This window comes from Caretta caretta, chromosome 1 (assembly GCF_965140235.1).
Source record: "Caretta caretta isolate rCarCar2 chromosome 1, rCarCar1.hap1, whole genome shotgun sequence".
Classification (NCBI taxonomy): domain Eukaryota; kingdom Metazoa; phylum Chordata; order Testudines; family Cheloniidae; genus Caretta; species Caretta caretta.
In genome coordinates, this window is record NC_134206.1 from 64,157,310 (window position 1) to 64,175,653 (window position 18,344).

At 37.9% G+C, this 18,344-nt stretch overlaps 1 protein-coding gene across 12 annotated transcripts in view; it reads left to right on the forward strand.

Moving 5' to 3' along the window:
• The window catches only part of ELF1 (E74 like ETS transcription factor 1), a 140,286-nt gene that overhangs the window by 43,380 nt on the left and 78,562 nt on the right, over positions 1-18,344 (forward strand). For 3 of the 12 annotated variants that reach the window (XM_048851362.2, XM_048851378.2, XM_048851390.2), the window contains exons 1-2: positions 4,434-4,542; positions 16,343-16,440. The exons of 4 other annotated variants lie outside the window; for them this stretch is intronic. The gene's annotated coding sequence lies outside the window, so the exon portion shown is untranslated. Of the gene's footprint in view, positions 1-4,418; positions 4,543-16,342; positions 16,441-18,344 lie in introns of those variants that run through there. 5 more of the 12 variants (XM_048851370.2, XM_075128782.1, XM_048851398.2 and 2 more) reach the window with 3 other exon arrangements.

The window sequence follows — 18,344 nt, forward strand, 5'->3', positions numbered from 1 at the left end:
CGTCACTAGGTTGCCTCCCTCATTCAGTAAGGGGCTCACACTTTCCTTGACTTCCTTCCTGATGCTAACATACCTGAAGAAACCCTTCTTGTTACTCTTAACATCTCTTGCTAGCTGCAACTCCAAGTGTGATTTGGCCTTCCTGATTTCACTCCTGCATGCGAGAGAAATATTTTTATACTTTTCCCTGGTCATTTGTCCAATCTTCCACTTTTTGCAAGCTTCTTTTCTGTGTTGAAGATCAGCAAGGATTTCACTGTTAAGCCAAGCTGGTCGCCTGCCATATTTACTATTCTTTCTACACATCGGGATGGTTTGTCCCTGTAACCTCAATCAGGATTCTTTAAAATACAGCCAGCTCTCCTGGACTCCTTTCCCCCTCATGTTATTTTCCCAGGGGATCCTGCCCATCGGTTCCCTGAGGTTGTCGAAGTCTGCTTTTCTGAAGTCCAGGGTCCATATTCTGCTGCTCTCCTTTCTTCCTTGTGTCAGGATCCTGAACTTGACCATCTCATAGTCACTGCCTCCCAGGTTCCCATCCACTTTTGCTTCCCCTACTAATTCTTTCCTGTTTGTGAGGAGCAGGTCAAGAAGAGCTCTGCCCCTAGTTGGTTCCTCCAGCACTTGCACCATGAAATTGTCCCCTACAATTTCCAATAACTTCCTGGATTGTCTGTGCACCGCTGTATTGCTCTCCCAGCAGATATCAGCAATGCCTCACTGCCATGTACATTGGCCAAACTGGACAGTCTCTACGTAAAAGAATAAATGGACACAAATCAGACATCAAGAATTATAACATTCAAAAACCAGTCGGAGAACACTTCAGTCTCTTTGGTCACTCAATTACAGACCTAAAAGTGGCAAAAAACCTTCAAAAACAGACTCCAATGAGAGATTGCTGAATTGGAATTAATTTGCAAACTGGATACAATTAACTTCGGCTTGAAGAAAGACTGGGAGTGGATGTGTCATTACACAAAGTAAAACTATTTCCCCATGTTTATTTCCCCCCTACTGTTCCTCACACGTTCCTGTCAACTGCTGGAAATGGCCCACCTTGATTCTCACTACAAAAGGTTCCTCTCCCCCCCCCCCCCCCCCCCGCTCTCCTGCTGGTAATAGCTCACCTTACCTAATCACTCTTGTTACAGTGTGTATGATAACACCCACTGTTTCATGTTCTCTGTGTATATAAATCTCCCCACTGTATTTTCCACTGCATGCATCCGATGAAGTGAGCTGTAGCTCACGAAAGCTTATGCTTTTTACAAATAAATTTGTTAGTCTCTAAGGTGCCACAAGTACTCCTTTTCTTTTTGCAGATAGAGACTAACACGGCTGCTACTCTGAAACCTGAATTAAGTTTAAGTTTCTCATCCTTGTTGTATTGTGCAAGCATTAAAGACATCTGCCTACTTTTCTGCTCTTGTCTTCTGTTGTGCCTGTGGTCTTTGTGCCTTTCCTGTGCCTTTCTGTATGCTTGCAATGATCTCCATATCCAGTGCACTGGACTCCATCCCTCTTGAATTGATTCTTTATCCTCAAAGGTACAAATTCTAGTCCACTATCAAGCCTACACTAACATCTTCCCAATTAAAAAAAACAACCGTTGCTTCCCTATTTTTTTGTTCTGATTGAAATTTTGTCAGTCCTTTGTGTCTGTGTGTTTATATAATCATAGCCCCCGTCACAAAGTTCTCTACAATGTCCTTATCTGTGTCTTGTACAGCTCTAAGAAAACCCACACTGTTCAACAAAGAGTAGATAGTAATATTTAGTTGTCAAGGCTGATTCCCAACTCTGGCACTTGGAGTGCAGAAGGTAGGGGCCCACAAGGATTTTAAAAGTTAATACTTGCCACTCCAGGCTTGTATTAAACCCCCAAGGTTACAGCTTTTCTCTGACCTTGGCTTGGTAAATGCTGCCACCACCCAAGTGAAAAACTGCCTCTTTCAAATCCTGGAATAACTCACTTGGGAAGTTTTCCCTGAGGCCCCTTGGCTTTTCCACCCCTCCCTCGGGGAAGCTGAGAAGAAAACAAACAAAAGGGAAACCCAGCTGTTGACACCAGCTAATTGAAAAACATATGCACAGACCTTTTAAGACACAAAATCCAATCAGGTTCTTAAAAAGGGTAAATTTTATTAAAAACAAAAAAGAAAGAAAATACATCTGGAACTTAGTCTTTTGCTAAATCTTAAAAAAAAAAATTCCAAAAATTAAGCACCCAAAATAGCTTTCTTGGGGGTTCAGCTTTAAGGTTACAAGCAAACAAGAGCATCTGGGATTAGCACAGAGCAATCCACAAGCCTTACAGAAAATAAAATAAGTAACCCTAATCGCATCTATCTAAACATTCTCTGTCCCAATGAATTCTTCTAGGTATGGATGATGAATTTTCAAACTTTACACAGCATTTCAGCTTCCCCCATCTCTACAGCCCAGATAACACAACAGAGAGACAAAGGGAAAGGTTTTTTTCCCATTTTAAAAAGTTCTAGCCTTCCCATTGGCTCTTTTAGTCAGGTGTTTACCTGGGGGACTTTTTAACCCTTTACAGGTAGTGCAAGCAGCCACCAAGAGAGACTTTATAGCTAACTGGCTGGCTGGGTGCCCATAAAAGGGAGCTTCCCCCTACCACCCCCCCCCCCCCTGTCATTTATCACATTAGTTTAATCACATAAATAGCACATTGAAAATTGAGAATTTCAAAGGCCATATTTTTTCCTTTGGTATACATATATGTTCCAGTTGACTTCAGTAGGAATTACACATGTATATGATAGGGCAGATTTTGGTCCTAAGAATTTAAATATTTCTCCCATTGGTTAGGGCAGGTGGTACAACTTTGAAAATAACTTCTGAGGGACAAATGATGTTTTATTTCAACTAGAAAAATAGGAGAAAACTATCAAAGTTCAGGCAACTTCACCTGAATTCCCCTCTCCCGGGTCCACCATTGGCACCCAGTCTTAGGCTTCTGTCTCCTCAGCCATCACTTTTCTTGGGCAGAGACACACGGCTCCCTCCTGACTGGGATATTTCCAGGCTGCACAGTTCCCTCCCTACACTGAGTTCCCCAGCAAGTCAGACTGCCTAAACAGGCCTGCCTTGAGTTCCCCTCAGAGAATATAAACAGTGTAATTGCCCACTGTTAAAAGTTACCACATAGCCCTTTATAAGCAAGCACATTTATTCTTAGGGTAAAAGCATTACAGAGAAAACATATTAATAACAATAAAAGAATCTACATCCCTACTTATAAACTTATCAGAGATCACCCCCAATTCCAACAAGAGCTCTGGTAGGATTCAGTCCTTCAAACTCCGTCAAGGTGTTTTTCTGTCTTCACAAGTTCTTAACAGCTCTTAGTTTAGAACAAGAACACCCATTAATCTGTGAGTCATTCTTTTATACAGTTTTGGTCTAAAGGTCCCCTCCTCAGGTTGAAACTTAAAAAGGCTGAGTTCTTGCATAACCAGAAGAGGTATATTTGAATACATGTCCCCCTGGGAAACCCATCTCACTTTGTCCCATAAATTCATTCTTGTCTGGCAGAATAACACTTCCTAGGGCTACATGCCATTCCACAATAATACATAAACTTTACATTTTTTAATAAAATGCACTGCAAAGCTACTTATACTTAATTCATTCAGATTTTTCAAGGATATTGCAGGAAATTGCCATATCTGTCACTAGAACATAGTAAGATGTAATTGTATATTTTATGTATCCCCAACCATTGTCTTCTAAAGAGTAGAATGTTAGATAATGCAATCTGAAGACAGAATCATTTTTGAATTTTTTATTAATATTTTAGTGTTTTAAATTCTTTATAATGTTACATTAAAATGTTTTACATTAAAAGGCTAATTAGTTTATTGTCTCTTTGCACATACAAAGATTAGGTTTAATTCAGTCAAGAAGTAGCACAGAAAGACATATCTAATATCACTATGTAAATTGTTCCAACCCTTCTTTGTCCATTGTTTTCCAAACATAACAAGCTTTAATGCACCTGTTTGATTTTTTTTTTTTTTTAAACAACTTCAATCGACAGCACGGTGACTTTTCTATTCTCTGCTGTTAGGGAAAAAGCATGAAACATTATTTGTTTGTTTCGTTAGCATTTGACAAATTAAGTGCTTTCTTACAAAGTGAATGCCTTTCAGTTGCTTTCTAAAATGTGGTTTTAAACAACCAGTAGTGCATGTTGCACTAACTCTGCATTCTAGTTTGTTGCAAAGATTATTTGGCCTTTGCTCTTGCTAGCTAAGGTGGGGCTGGGTGATTCAGGTTGTTCTCTTTTCCCTTCTTACCTGCAGATTTGCATGTTTGACCTAGCAGAGTAATTGGGCCCACAGCAACATGGGCGTGCCTCCCTGAGAAACACTTAGTTTCATGTATGACTCATAAGCTGAAGCACAGACACTACTTCCCCAATCTACAGTAGCCATTTTAACTGCATAAAACTGCTGGATTTCTTTTTTACTTTCTGGCTCTTGGGACTATGCAAACACCTTAAAACAAATTAAGGTAACGTTTCTGTCTTGCTGTGGTACAGTATCTAAATAGGAGTGATAATTCTAATAGCACAGTAGGTGTACCTGTTGAAGAAACATGGCTGTATGTTCTTTACCTCTGTTAATGTATGAACTCAGTCACATGCTCGATTGCACTTAACTACCAGGGGAAAACAAAGAATGTCAGTTCTTGTAGGTTTTGGCCTTGAGGGCAAAGCATCTTTTAAAATCTAAAAATCTTTTGTATACCAGAAATTCCTCAGACGTATCATGAGAGTAAGACTGAAAAAAAGAAAACTTGCTGTTATAGTTTAGTAAATAGTCAGTTCTGTTGCACTTCACGTAAAAATGATTATTTAATATTTAAGTGCTGTGTAAAGTAGTTTTTTGCTGTGTGTTTTTCAAAATGTTAAGTGGACTATATTGTTTCTATGTTCCTGAAAACAATACACCTGAAGTAAGCCTTAAAAATTGACAATGTTTTAAATGTTGTTGCATTTCAGTTGTATGCTTATTCTTAAAATGTGTTAATATTTAATGCTTCAGATGCGCTGCTGGTTTCACTGCTTTAAACATGGCTCAGTTGATTGTAGGATATATTAGTCTTTTCTAGAGCTGGGTACACGTTTCTAATGATGTGTTTGTCATGTAGTAGAGAATTTCTGAAGGATATTCGGGCAAAGTATTAGTTAATAGCACTCTGGTTGCATTTGCTTTGTTATACTTGCTAAGGTTTGATTCTGAGCTGCTGTAAATATGGTGGATTTGTAATTCAAAGAATTGATGGCCTGAGAGTCTGTTTCTACTGAAATATCCTGTAAAAACCCACTGTCACACTGTGTAATTTAAAATGGAACAAGAGTTTAACTGCTTTCATGAAATAAAAAATGGATATATAGTCATCCTCATACTTCTGGTCCTCAGAGTTTAGGATTTTGTATGTGACAATGAGAAAGACAGTGTGTAAAAGGGACTAGGTTTAGTGCCATCTGCACAAGAAAGGTTGTGGGGAAATATGCAGTGTTCAAAGGCTGTTTTTAAATGTTCAGTGGGGAAAAATACACTTGCTACTAAAATAAGTGTAACTCATGATGACCTGTGTGTGTGGGCGCGCGCGAGCGCACATGCACACACACACACTTTGAATTGGTGTTAAGTATGTTCCTGGTCCTGTAGTTCCTATTTGAACACAATTAACTTTGATTTCCGTTGGAATCTTGTCTGAATGAGGACAGTAGCCTTCAACTCTGTATTTTAATTTTTCAATTAAAAACAAAACTCTCTTAAAAATAAAATTGAATTTCTTCTAAATTGAAAGCTCACACACTAGGAGAATGAAATTATTTGTAATATTGTACATAGGGGATACTTTTCAGTGTCATTTACTGTTCACTATAGTATAATACCTACCTCACAGGGGTGTTGTAGAGTCTTGCTTAATATAGTAATAATCTACAGTGGAGGGAGGGAGGGAAGAAATTATTAGGCTAATAGTGCACACTTCGGGTGCAACAGCCTTTTGCTTTTAGCCATCTGCAGTGTTTGCCAATAGCTACCTTGTGTATCCTGGCATGTCGTCTTCTTCTTCTTCTTATTTGTTATTATTATTGTCTCTTAATTTTAGGTTTCATTTTTAACACATTTTAAATCCCAGGTTTTTCAAGAAGGTATGCAATGTATCCTTCCCCTGAGAAAAATTATCTTTAGTAGAAGCATAAGATAAGTAATAGGGAACAGATTGAAAACACAATTTTGAATGTGTTGTGGAAGATTTTTGTTTGTTTAAAAATATTTATGATTTGCTGGACTATTTGAATTCCTTTTCTCTCCTCCTACTTTCCCATGAGCATTGATGTCCTTTTAGCTATAGTTTTGGTCTGTGGTAGCCACCTTAAACTCACTGTCTAGTGTTAAACTTGAACTAACAGAGGAGACCCCTGGTTTCTCTCCATTCCCTCCCCTCCTTTACTTTTCTTGCGAGGTAGCTAAAGGTTTTTAAAGAGTTAATCTTATAAAGTTGACTTAGCAGTCCCAAAACAGCTCCCAAATTGCTGGATGCTTCTGTAGTGCTGTTGTAGGGCTGGAGAGTAAGCAGCTGTTGCTAGTTCTTTTTCATGCCCCTCTTTAAGGAGAAATCTCTCTTTGTCCTACAGCAAAGCTCTTGTGTGTCCAGGCTCGTGGATACCATGGCGAGGCTGTGGTACAGGAACCTAAAGAGAGCAGAACCAGATGCTATAACTAAACTAGAATGAGTTGAGTAACTGGTTTAGGACTCCCAGTTGCTCCTTTTAAAGATTAACGTCAAAGACCTCCCACTGAGAAGCAGCGAAATAGCTGGACCGGAAGAGAAAAGGTGGTGGTTATAGGCTCTGACTGATTTTTCCAGCCGAAGTGTAGGTGTGGTATGATATGTGTCTCAAAAAAAGTAAAGGTGATTTTTCTATACATCCATTAGTCCTGATCAGTGCAGTGCTCTCTCTCGACATATTTTTTTATTGCCAAGGTCCCAATTCTGATTGCTGGGAGTTTGATGTGTGTCGGTGACAACGTCCTGTAGGCCAACCAGCCAGTCAGGAACACAAGACTTTGGACAATGTGCCTGCAGCCATACTTTGCAAACATTTTGCACTTCTAGAGCTCCTTTTCATCTGAGGTTCTCCAAGTATTATTTTCTTCTCTGTTGAAAATTTAGTTTTGGTGAGTCCCCACACTTGTCACTGATACAAGATTGAGAGAGAAATAAATGTGTATGTTATGTAGTTGGTCAGGTACTGTAATTGCCTCTGATGTCTGTGGAAACTGTTAGTTCAGTGGTGCATTACTCTTCTCAGGCTTCTTGGGATGAAGAATTACCTGGCTTCACTTCTGTCTGGAATAGCTGAATTTGTATGTGGGGAGATACAGTAGAGCCAAATCAGGTGAACTGATCCAAATGCCTTTGAAAGTGTTTGTTTGTATCAAAAATGTGGGATTTCCCTTTATACCAGAGGGAAGACTTTGATCTCCAAAGTAGCTTTCACTTTTTGATCGTTAAGTAAAGGTTTATAGGCTTTCATTTGGCAACTTTCACTGATAATTTTAATACTGTACTTTCTACTTGAACTTTGTTGGATATGAGAAGAGCACAGACTTCCTTTCTGAGAGGTGATTAAATACAGGGCAGGGGGAATAGATGTACGGTCTTGTTTGTGATCCACTCTGTAAGCAGCATGACTTTCCTAAAAGTAAACTTACACTTTACTCATTACATTTATGCTTTTGATACCATTGATACGCTTTAGAGCTAACTCGCTTTGTTAAATCTGACTGTGTCTGGGGAGGGACATTTAAATATTTGTTCTTAAGAGACTATATGCACTGAAATTTGAAGTCTTTTACTTATCAGTAGTCTGCAGCTGTAGTGTGAAATCCTCTAGATACTCCCACTCTCCTGACATAAAGGGACTCATCTGTTGAAATAATCTATTCCTCAATATCATTCTGTCTAAGGGCCTGTCCTAAGGCAAAGCTACCAACTGTGCTCAATCTTTGTGCTAATGGGATACCATGAGATAAGGACTAAAGTTTATGCATTCTTACCCTGATGTTTGTTAGGATTTAACTACCCAATAACTAACTTTAGTGATGATAGGAATTGTATCACTAACTCTCGGTACATTTAATTGAGAATTTGCCCTTAAAGAGATCAGCCATCTCATGTCATACAGGATTAGAACTCTAATCTGAAAAGTGCATTCATTTTGGTAGCCTCAAAATGAGACTTCGAAGTCCTCAAGTTTTTATGTGAAATTCTTCCTTACATTGGACAAATATAAGTTGTTATCTTCACTTGTCAGGAATAGAAATGCCAAACCTATAGGTTGACAATTTGGAAGGAATGTTTTCGGATGGCTTGAATAGTATTTTCTCTGTGTTTTCTGTATTTCGAGATTTAAGTCTAAATTACTTTTAAAAACCTTGTTTAACCAGGAGTCAGCTTGGCATCTGATCTTAATTAGCAGGCGTAATTTTTTTGCATCCTTCATCCCTTTACCTGTTTTGTACCTGTTCAGCAGGTGAACTAACTGCTGTCATGACTTACTCTTTTCCTGTTTGTCTAATTTACCTAATGATAAGTAGTGAGATGACTACTAAGTTGTGTTGGTTCTCCCTTAGGATGGGGAGAAAGGAGTGAGAGCTTGAGTGATTCAAACTGCTCTTGACAGTTTCAAGGAAATTGGTAAGGATGTTACATGTATTTTGTGGTTTATACATATTATTTCATCACTAAAAGTTTTCTCTCTAGATCTCCCCTATGTTCTTAATTGGCTGCTTGGCAGATAAATAGTAATATAACTGAAAGAGATTAAAGGAAAAATAATTTTCGCTCTTTTTAAAAAATTGTTAACTTTGTGATTTGAAAACACTTTGTCTATGTCTGTTTCACTGTTGTTCCGGTGCCTACTTATCTTTTTGTTTGTGTGGATCTTTCACACTGCAACAAGGGAAAGAAATGTTTAAAAACATAGTAAAACGGGACTGTGAAAACACAATTACTGCTTGTGCTAACCAGGGATGGTGTATATCAGAAAATGCTGATCATGTCATTTTAAATTTTCTATTAAGTTTTCCCTACTTGTGGACATTATGTGTGGAAGAATTGATGCTCTGGAGTTAACATCTCTAATCTTTCAAATATGTGCTAGCATGATTTATTGTAATCTGGGTGCAGCAGGCCATCTTTCCAACACAAAGTGGCTCCTCTTTAAAAAGTAAGCTTGAAAATAGTGCCTTTGAAGTAATTAGGAGTCGTGCATATGTATTTAAGGGGAAAATACGGCCTAAAGCTTTTAGAGGAGCCTGTTCTCTTGTCCAGTGCCATGCTACCTGTGTATTTGCTGTTCATGAAAAGATTTTCTACATTGCTCCTATGAACCTTATGCCTATAACTATAATGGTTCAAACTTAAAGTATAGGCGGTTTAACTGTTGAGAGACACAGGGTGGATGAGAGTAGCAGCTGTGTTAGTCTGTATTCGCAAAAAGAAAAGGAGTACTTGTGGCACCTTAGAGACTAACCAATTTATTTGAGCATAAGCTTTCGTGAGCTACAGCTCACTTCATCTTTTATTGAACCAATTTCTGTTGGTGAAAGAGAAGCTTTTGAGATACACTGAGCTCTTTCCTATGTTGCTCAGCAGAAGTTTGGTCCAATAAAAGGCAGTACCTCACCCACCTCGTCTCTCTTATATCCTGGGATTAACACGGCTACAATACAGCAAACAACTATGTTGTATCATCCATTTAGAGATATAGTGTGGCCAATAATGTTCAATGTTGATGTGATTAGCTAGAAAGAGAAAAATAGTTAATTTTGCCAAAATTTGCAAGCTGTCCTGTGGAAAGAGTGGTCAGTTAATACAAATTGTAAGAATTCATGCTATGGATTCTTAGAGGCCTTGAACCAACACAAAAATAAAAGGAGTACTTGTGGCACCTTAGAGACTAACCAATTTATTTGAGCATAAGCTTTCGTGAGCTACAGCTCACTTCATCGAATGCATACTGTGGAAACTGCAGAAGACATTATATACACAGAGACCATGAAACAATACCTCCTCCCACCCCACTCTCCTGCTGGTAATAGCTTAAGTAAAGTGATCACTCTCCTTACAATGTGTATGATAATCAAATTGGGCCATTTCCAGCACAAATCCAGGTTTTCTCACCCTCCGCCCCCCTCCCCACACACAAATTGTGTGTGTGTGGGGGGGGGGGCGGAGGGTGAGAAAACCTGGATTTGTGCTGGAAATGGCCCAACTTGATTATCATACACATTGTAAGGAGAGTGATCACTTTACTTAAGCTATTACCAGCAGGAGAGTGGGGTGGGAGGAGGTATTGTTTCATGGTCTCTGTGTATATAATGTCTTCTGCAGTTTCCACAGTATGCATCCGATGAAGTGAGCTGTAGCTCACGAAAGCTTATGCTCAAATAAATTGGTTAGTCTCTAAGGTGCCACAAGTACTCCTTTTATTTTTGCGAATACAGACTAACACGGCTGTTACTCTGAAACCAACACAAAAATGAATTCTGAGAACCTATGCAGGATCTTGTATGATGCAGTTTGGAGTGCAGCACTTTCCAACTCATGTTATTGACTAAATGAATGCTATTCTTTTTTTCTTTAAATGTACATTTTTTTCAAAAGGAGAAAATAAGGAACTATAGAACCATAGAAGTTTCTGTATCATGTGTGTGGTGTTGGGGGTTTTTTCCTGCCTGTTTGGACTTACAGTACAAACGAAAATGAAACACTTTTGTATTGAGAGGCAACTCCATGGCACTATTTGTTTGACTATAAGAGAATGCTTATGGAGTTCTCACTAATTCTAAACTATGTCTATCCAAAAAGTGTATTTATTCTGGTTACCAGCCAAAGCCAACATTGAAATAATTATGTTTTTAAAAATCCAGACAACAAGAAGTGAAATTTTAGTTTGTCTAACATAGCCATAATTTAGGAAGCAGCTACTTAATAACACGTTTAAAATGTAAAACCCTTCATAGAACATTCTAGCTAGCAAGAAAAATCCTTATTGTTATAATTTCCCCTAAATATTTACTTCTAGAAGATGTGTGTATGCTACTGTAACTGTCTTCCTCTAAAATCAAGAGTTAATATATTGGATTAAATACAAGCCAAGTGGACCTTTAATATTATGCTCTGATTAGCTTGTATTTAATATAATTATAGCAATAATGGGTTGGAATTAATTTCTCTTATACTTGCCAATGTTAAGGCTGGCAGCCAAATGACACAATAAGAGTCCAAACTTGTAAGTGCTCAGATAAAATAGGGGAATCTTGAGGTTTGCAGGAGAGATTTAGTAATATAAGGTTGTGTGATGACAGAGACTATTTGTTTAACAATGTATTGCTTATATGAATTCTGATGCCTGCTTGTATCTCAGTACTCTAGGCATCCAACATTTGGCCTACATCCAGCAGTACTGGAAAGTCTTTGTTTTAATTAGCACTGCCAAGAATCCTTATAGTGTGCACAAGACTATGCCGTCATTATGTTAATATGGTCATGTTAGAAAATACGTGTATCCATGGGGGGAGAAAATACTAAGGTAATAACTAAATTGTTATTATTTGTATTATCGTAGTGCCTAGAAGCTCCAGTCATGCACCAGCGCCCCATTATATGAGGCGCTGTACAAACACCGAATGAAAAGACAGTCCCTGTCTGATTAGGGAATAGCCATTTCACTCTTTGAGAACTGTCCATGGAATCATCACTATGGATAGGATCCCGTGCTGGTGAAACTACTGCACTGGTTCCATATATATTGTACTAGATTTCAATAAAATATGAATGGAAGTCTTCATGAGTCAGGAAATGTGCAGACTCCGTTTTTGTTGCTGCAAACAAGTATCTGTAGAATATTTGGGACTCAGAAACAGAGAAGTGAATTAAATCCTATATGCATTGTACTGAGACGTTTGCCAGCTTGCTTGCAGTGTATTCTTCTAAGGTCTAACATAGCCTAGAATATATACAGAACTCAGATTATAATATCTATCCAAAAGAAATTTGGCATTTGTATTTATGGACTGGAGGGGTAATAACACTAGATCCAGGTTCTATCTAGACTGTTCCACACATCTTTTTATCTGAATCCCGCTGTTAAATTCTCATGCTGTCCCAGCTGCAGGTCTCCCTATGGTCTGGTCTAAAAGCAGGCCTTGTCTACACTACAAAAGTTTCGCTCACATAGCTAGAGCGGCAGACTTTTCCAGTATAGATGCAATTTGCACTGGCATAAAAGTGCCTTTTCTTGGTATAGCTTACACCAGTTCCCCAAGAAACATAAACTATACCGGCAAAAACACTTTTAAGCCAGCAGAAGTGCATCTACACTAGGCCTTATACTTGCATAGCTATATCGCTAAGGTGTGGTGTGTCTTTTGTTTTTGGGGATTTTTAACTGACATAATTATGATGGAATAAGCCTTAAATTTAGACTAGGCCTGTTTGCACCAATTTAACTAAAGGCGTGATATAAACTGATTTAATTAAACTGTTAGAGCTTTGTACATGGCCACTCTTACATCTGTTTAGATCACAGGTTCTTAACCTTTTTTTGAATCACACCCCCAATATTTTTTCTACACCCTTTTACAACACGGGACTTTTCAATGTAATCTAGATGGAACTGGGACCATTAATAGTCTGATTCCAATAAGGACTGGTTTAAATAAACATGATAATAGAAAACTTGGGAAGGTAATGGGTTTTTTGGGTGGGGAAGCAGGTGCAAACAAAGTCCTAAAAGTGCAGAAACAAAAATAATAATTTCTTTTTTTGAGGAGTATGGGAAGGAGACATAAGGACAAGATATGGGTTGCTATCACTTTTTAAAATGTTTACTTTTTGCTACAATAAAAATATACTAGCTATTCCCATCTGCTAATGCAGGGTATTCAAATGAATTGATGACCTTTGCGCTCAATCTGAAGAGACAAATGAGTGAAGCAGACTTTAGGGGAGATTAAGCCTCTTAAAATTTCTTCTAACTGAGAAGAAAAGTAGAGGAACTCTAAAGAATGTTTTATTGTTCATAAGATGAAAAATATAAGAACTAAAAAGAATTTTAAAAGTTGATTGCTAGCGATTGCCTGCACAAATTCTGTGATAAAATATTAACTCATTGCACTGTACTGCCTCTTACTGCAAACAGAATAGTTAGTTATTGTGATCTGCTTGTTAAGTAAACATTGTAAAAAAAAAAAAAAAAAAAACCAACCCCAAACAAAAAAACCCCCTCCCTGGTTATCTAGAAAATGCCTTGTTCAGGATGTTTGTTAAAGGAACACTGTTGGGTTAAAAATCATAATCCTTACCTATTAAAACAGATTAAAATACACCAAATCCATTAATGCAGTTTATTTCGTGCCCTACATTGTTCATTTGAACAATGGACACAGACTAAGTCAGTTTCACTTTTGTTTCTGGTTTTACATGGAATTTCATACACTAGTATAGTGCTGCAATGTGTAGGTTTCCCTGCTGAGGCACTAAGGTGCATTTTTTCTAAAATGCCCTGATAAAATTATTCGGGTATGTTGGTAGGCTTGGATACACCAAATAAGTTGATTTGTTTTGTAGAAAAAAGCTGCTGCGTGGAGACCACTCAGTCCTGCTTGTCTTCACTTTCAAGGCTCTTCATGGCCAATTCCTGCCCTACCTATCATCTCTCACTTGCTATTGAGCGGTTGATACTTGCCTCTGATTGGCCAGTCATGCCAGTCTCCATTGCCCCCTTATTAAATTTTCAGATAAGCACCTTTGTTCTTTCTCCTGTGCTGCCCCTCACACTTGGGAGAAGCTTCCCATAAACATCCACAAAACTACCTCGATATCTACCTTCAAGATACTCCTTTGCCTTGATGCCTACAAAGAATGTGATAACAGCGAGGGTGCTGGTGTGCAGAGGCCACTGCCTATCATGCTGACCAATATTGTCTCATTGTTTCCTTGTACTCCCCTTTCTATCTGTATCCATCTGTTGTTTCTTGTCTTATACTTAGAGTGTAAACTCCTTGGAACAGGGACAATCGTTTTGTTTTATGTTTATACAGCACCTAGCACAATGGGTCCCTGATAGCAAATAACAACAACAACAATAATAGTTTTAACCAGATCAGTTGAGTGATAAAGACTGGCTACTAAAAATATAACAGCGCATCACTGTAGTGACACAGTAATTAGTTTCAGGGATAAATCTTCAGTTTTAATAGAATTTAAAGATCAGAGTTAATGGTTTTTTTTATTTTAAATCAGTAACAGTCTCAGTAGAATATCATGACATTTCATTTTTAATTTTTGGTAAAATATTCGTCTTTAGAAAGATGCCAAATTCTTGATTGTATCAAAAAATCTCATTTATTCACAGCTTTATTTCTGTGTCAAGTTAAATATTTTGCTTGTTCTAGTTTGATTGCCTAATTTTGTAACATACAAGTGTACTAGAAACTATTATGCTTGTAAACATTCCTTTTTGTATCATGTGGCAGTCAGGAAATCTTAGTAATACATTGTGAAAATATGTAGTTACGATCTGAAAGCTTTTGCTGTAATAAAATGTTCACTCTGTAAGTGGAACAGAGTTGAACTTCCAGGGTTAAAAAGAATATCTGAGTCCCATGTAAACCAATTCTGGCTCAATGTCAACATCTCTGCCATCCCAGTTTTCCTCGGAAAACGTTGAATGCTGCCAATGTATGTTGCAAGAGATATGACCAATGTGACTTACAAAGTAAGAGGCAAAACTATAAAATGTTGTTGCCTGTGTAATACTGTTGTAGGAATCTGAGATGGAAAAAACGTTTTCAGTCATCTTCTACCTCTCTGCCAATTCAGCAAAATTTAGTAAGCTTCAGAGCATGCTGCATGGCTTTTTTAATAAACGTTGTTTTGTATTTTTTTGATTTGTTTGAATGTTACGAGTTAGTTGAGTGTGAAGGGTGTGTTCCTGAACCATGTTTCTTTGATACTGTACAGTGGCTAGCTACTTTTCTCATAGGTGTAGAGATGAGCCTGTGCTTAAGTTCCTCCGCTGGCTCCCAGTCAATTTTCGATGCCATTTGAAGGCCTTGCTCCTAATTTTCAAAGCCCTGGATTTTTATCTATGAAACACCATGACAGCTGTGCTTCTCTGGGTCAATGCAAATTGCAAAGCCCAGGACTAAGCATGTAAGAACTGGTTTCAGAGGAACAGCCGTGTTAGTCTGTATTCGCAAAAAGAAAGGAATACTTGTGGCACCTTAGAGACTAACCAATTTATTTGAGCATGAGCTTTCGTGAGCTACAGCTCACTTCATCAGATGTCAAATAAATTGGTTAGTCTCTAAGGTGCCACAAGTATTCCTTTCTTTTCATGTAAGAACTGGAGACAAAGCATTATCTGTTATGGAGATCTGGCTGCGGAACAATTTTGGGAGGTGATCAGACAAATCCAGAGTCTGGCCATCTTTAGGAAACATTGCAAAAACTTTCTTCTTGAAGAAAGCCTTTACACCAAAGACTTTAAGTCCAAAAGAGTGATAATTTAGTCTGACCTCCTGCACAATGCAGACCACAGAAGCTCACCCACGCTTTCCTGTAATAGACCCACAACCTCTGTCTGAGTTACTGAATCCTCAAATCATGATTTAAAGACTTCAAGTTACGGAGAATCTGCCATTTATTCTTGTTAAACCAGCAAGTGACCCGAGTCCAGTGCTGTGGAGGAAGTGACACTCACAAGTTGAACACCCTTTTTATTCCCAACCGCCTTTCAATCAGCAACCCCTCTTGCCTCCCTTCTCTCCCAAAAAAACTCCCTTTATGGGGTGAAAACTCTGCTTGGGGTAGAAGTGCCAGAGACACCATGAAGTACACCAGGCACTTTGCTGTTGCTATTGATTTTACATGGACGGAGCTCAGATGCTACAGTGAGGGCAGCAGTGTAAAACTCTAAGATAGATGCCATTTATTATTTCCAGTAGCTTTGTTCTGTTTAATTTAAAGCAATTAAATAATGTAACTTCCAATACTTTCCTGGAGACTGTTAGTGAACCTTCCAGATATCCAGCCTAAAATTTGTTTCCCTCTCTTTTGTATCATTAAATCAAGACAACTGGCCACTGACAGAAGTAGGATAATCGAGAAGATCCTGTATGGCATTTCTTATCCACCCCTAGTTGCACTTCTTAGGACCACCTTAAACAATTTCTCTCCGTTCCTCCTCTTTCCTTAAAAACAATGTGGTCAACTTTTTTAGGTTGCTGGCTGACTAAGAAAATGAAACTTTCTGATGGCCTAGATTTTGGCGGGGAGTCTGGAAGCAAGTGGATGACTTTACCTCACAGAGATCTTCAGGTATAACATACTAGGGGGATCAAAGGGGCTTTTTGAATATATAGTCATTAGAACCTGAGGACCCTGGTTACAGCTGTAACAGAGTTGTGCCGCTTTTTTTAATGAAAATTTGCTTTGTCTGTCCCCTGATCCTTTGCTTGCCAACTCTATAGTAGTTCTTACTGTGCCTTTTTTTTTTCCCCCGTAGTGAACTAAATACACCTTCATTATTTTATGGTGGAATCCTAGAAACTACAGTTAAAAAAACCTGTTCGGTCACCTAATCTAATCCCATGCCAGTAGAAAATTGTTACATTCAGCATATATTTTTAATGTTTTAATGTCTGGACGACTACTGAAAGTTCTGAGCAATGTGGCTTCCACCATTGGCTGCTGTATATTTATGGTTAACCTCTGTTTCTCTCTGTTTATCTGATACGGAGTGTTTGACATACTAGGATGCTCTGCTGTCTAGTAGCTGCTTTACAGAAGGCCACACACTAAAACTTATGTAGTACTGATGTGTGTAGTACTGGGATACAGTTGAAGAGTTGATATGATCACAGTTCTAATATTATGGTTTGTGATTCTCATGAAACCATGTTCCAATAAACTTGGACTAGTTATGTCATATCAAATTGACTATATTTCTGTGTGGGAATAACTTTTTGCCCTCCTTTTTTGAAAAAAATATTTGTCCTAAGTTTTAGGAGAAATTCATCTCGCTATGTATGCTGCTACTTGTATCTTTGCCTGTCACACTTAAGGACCAGTGGATTATTTTATGACAAGTAAAAAAGAAAGATGTAGCTGTGAAGGCAGGAAACACTTGTCATTCAGACTCCATATCTTTGTTTCTGCTTCCTGTCAGTTAAACCACTAGCAGAGGAACAGATGTACTAAGAGATGACTCTACTCTAGTTTCCGTCACGGACAGCAATTGTGTAACAAGCAGCCTCCTGAAGCAAATTTTATTAAATATATTTGGTTTCCATTTATCAGTCTGTCCTTATATTTTTAGACTTCTAAGATTAAAGATCAGAATTTGGCCAGTAATTGGAGAGAGAGGAACGATTGCAGAATAACTGTAAAACAGTAATTTCAGGAGTTGTCAGTAAAGTAATAACAGAACTAAAGTATGATATTTACTTGCTCTACTGTATTAACACAGTAGTTCTTTTAAATCTAGACAGAAACTTGTGATGAGTTAGCAAGTAAGCTGTTCCTAGAGGATACTAAAAAATATGCAAAGGGCTATTTCCATTTGAGGGTAACTTGAAATCTCAGGATCTGTGAATTCTCGTCGATGTTAAAGAATTGCAGTGTTGCCAAATCTTGTGATTTTCATCTCCAGGTCCAGTGATATTTGATGAGGTGTTTTCTTAAAGCCCAGCTCTTGTGTTCAGTTGCTTCTATGCTTCAATTTAAAAAAAAAAGCTCTCATGGTAGTGGAGAAAAGTTGGAAAATCATAACATAAATACATCCTAAAGGCTCAAAAACCAGCAGACAAATAAAAAGCACCTAAAACTTACTATTTTTAATAAGACTCATTATTTTTAAGCAAATCTCATATTTTGAGGGCCTGATTTATGATTTTTGAACACTGCAGTTGGCTGGAATTGTTAATTTACATATATTATTATTGCATGGTTTATCAAAATTGTAGCTTGGATATTGAGTATGATCTCCACTTCTCTATGTATTAACTATGCATTAATAAAACAAGTTATTCTGTCTTTAATTGGAGTAGTCCCTTATGCAAATTTACTTAAATTATTTGTGTGGTAGGATTTCATGCTGGAAGGGGTACTTCCAATAATTTTTTTTAAGTGATGTTCATTTGGAGCTATTTTATTCAAGACACTGTTTCATCCTGTCTGGATATGTGAATTGTGGTTTAAGATGCTGTAAAATAGTCTGAAAT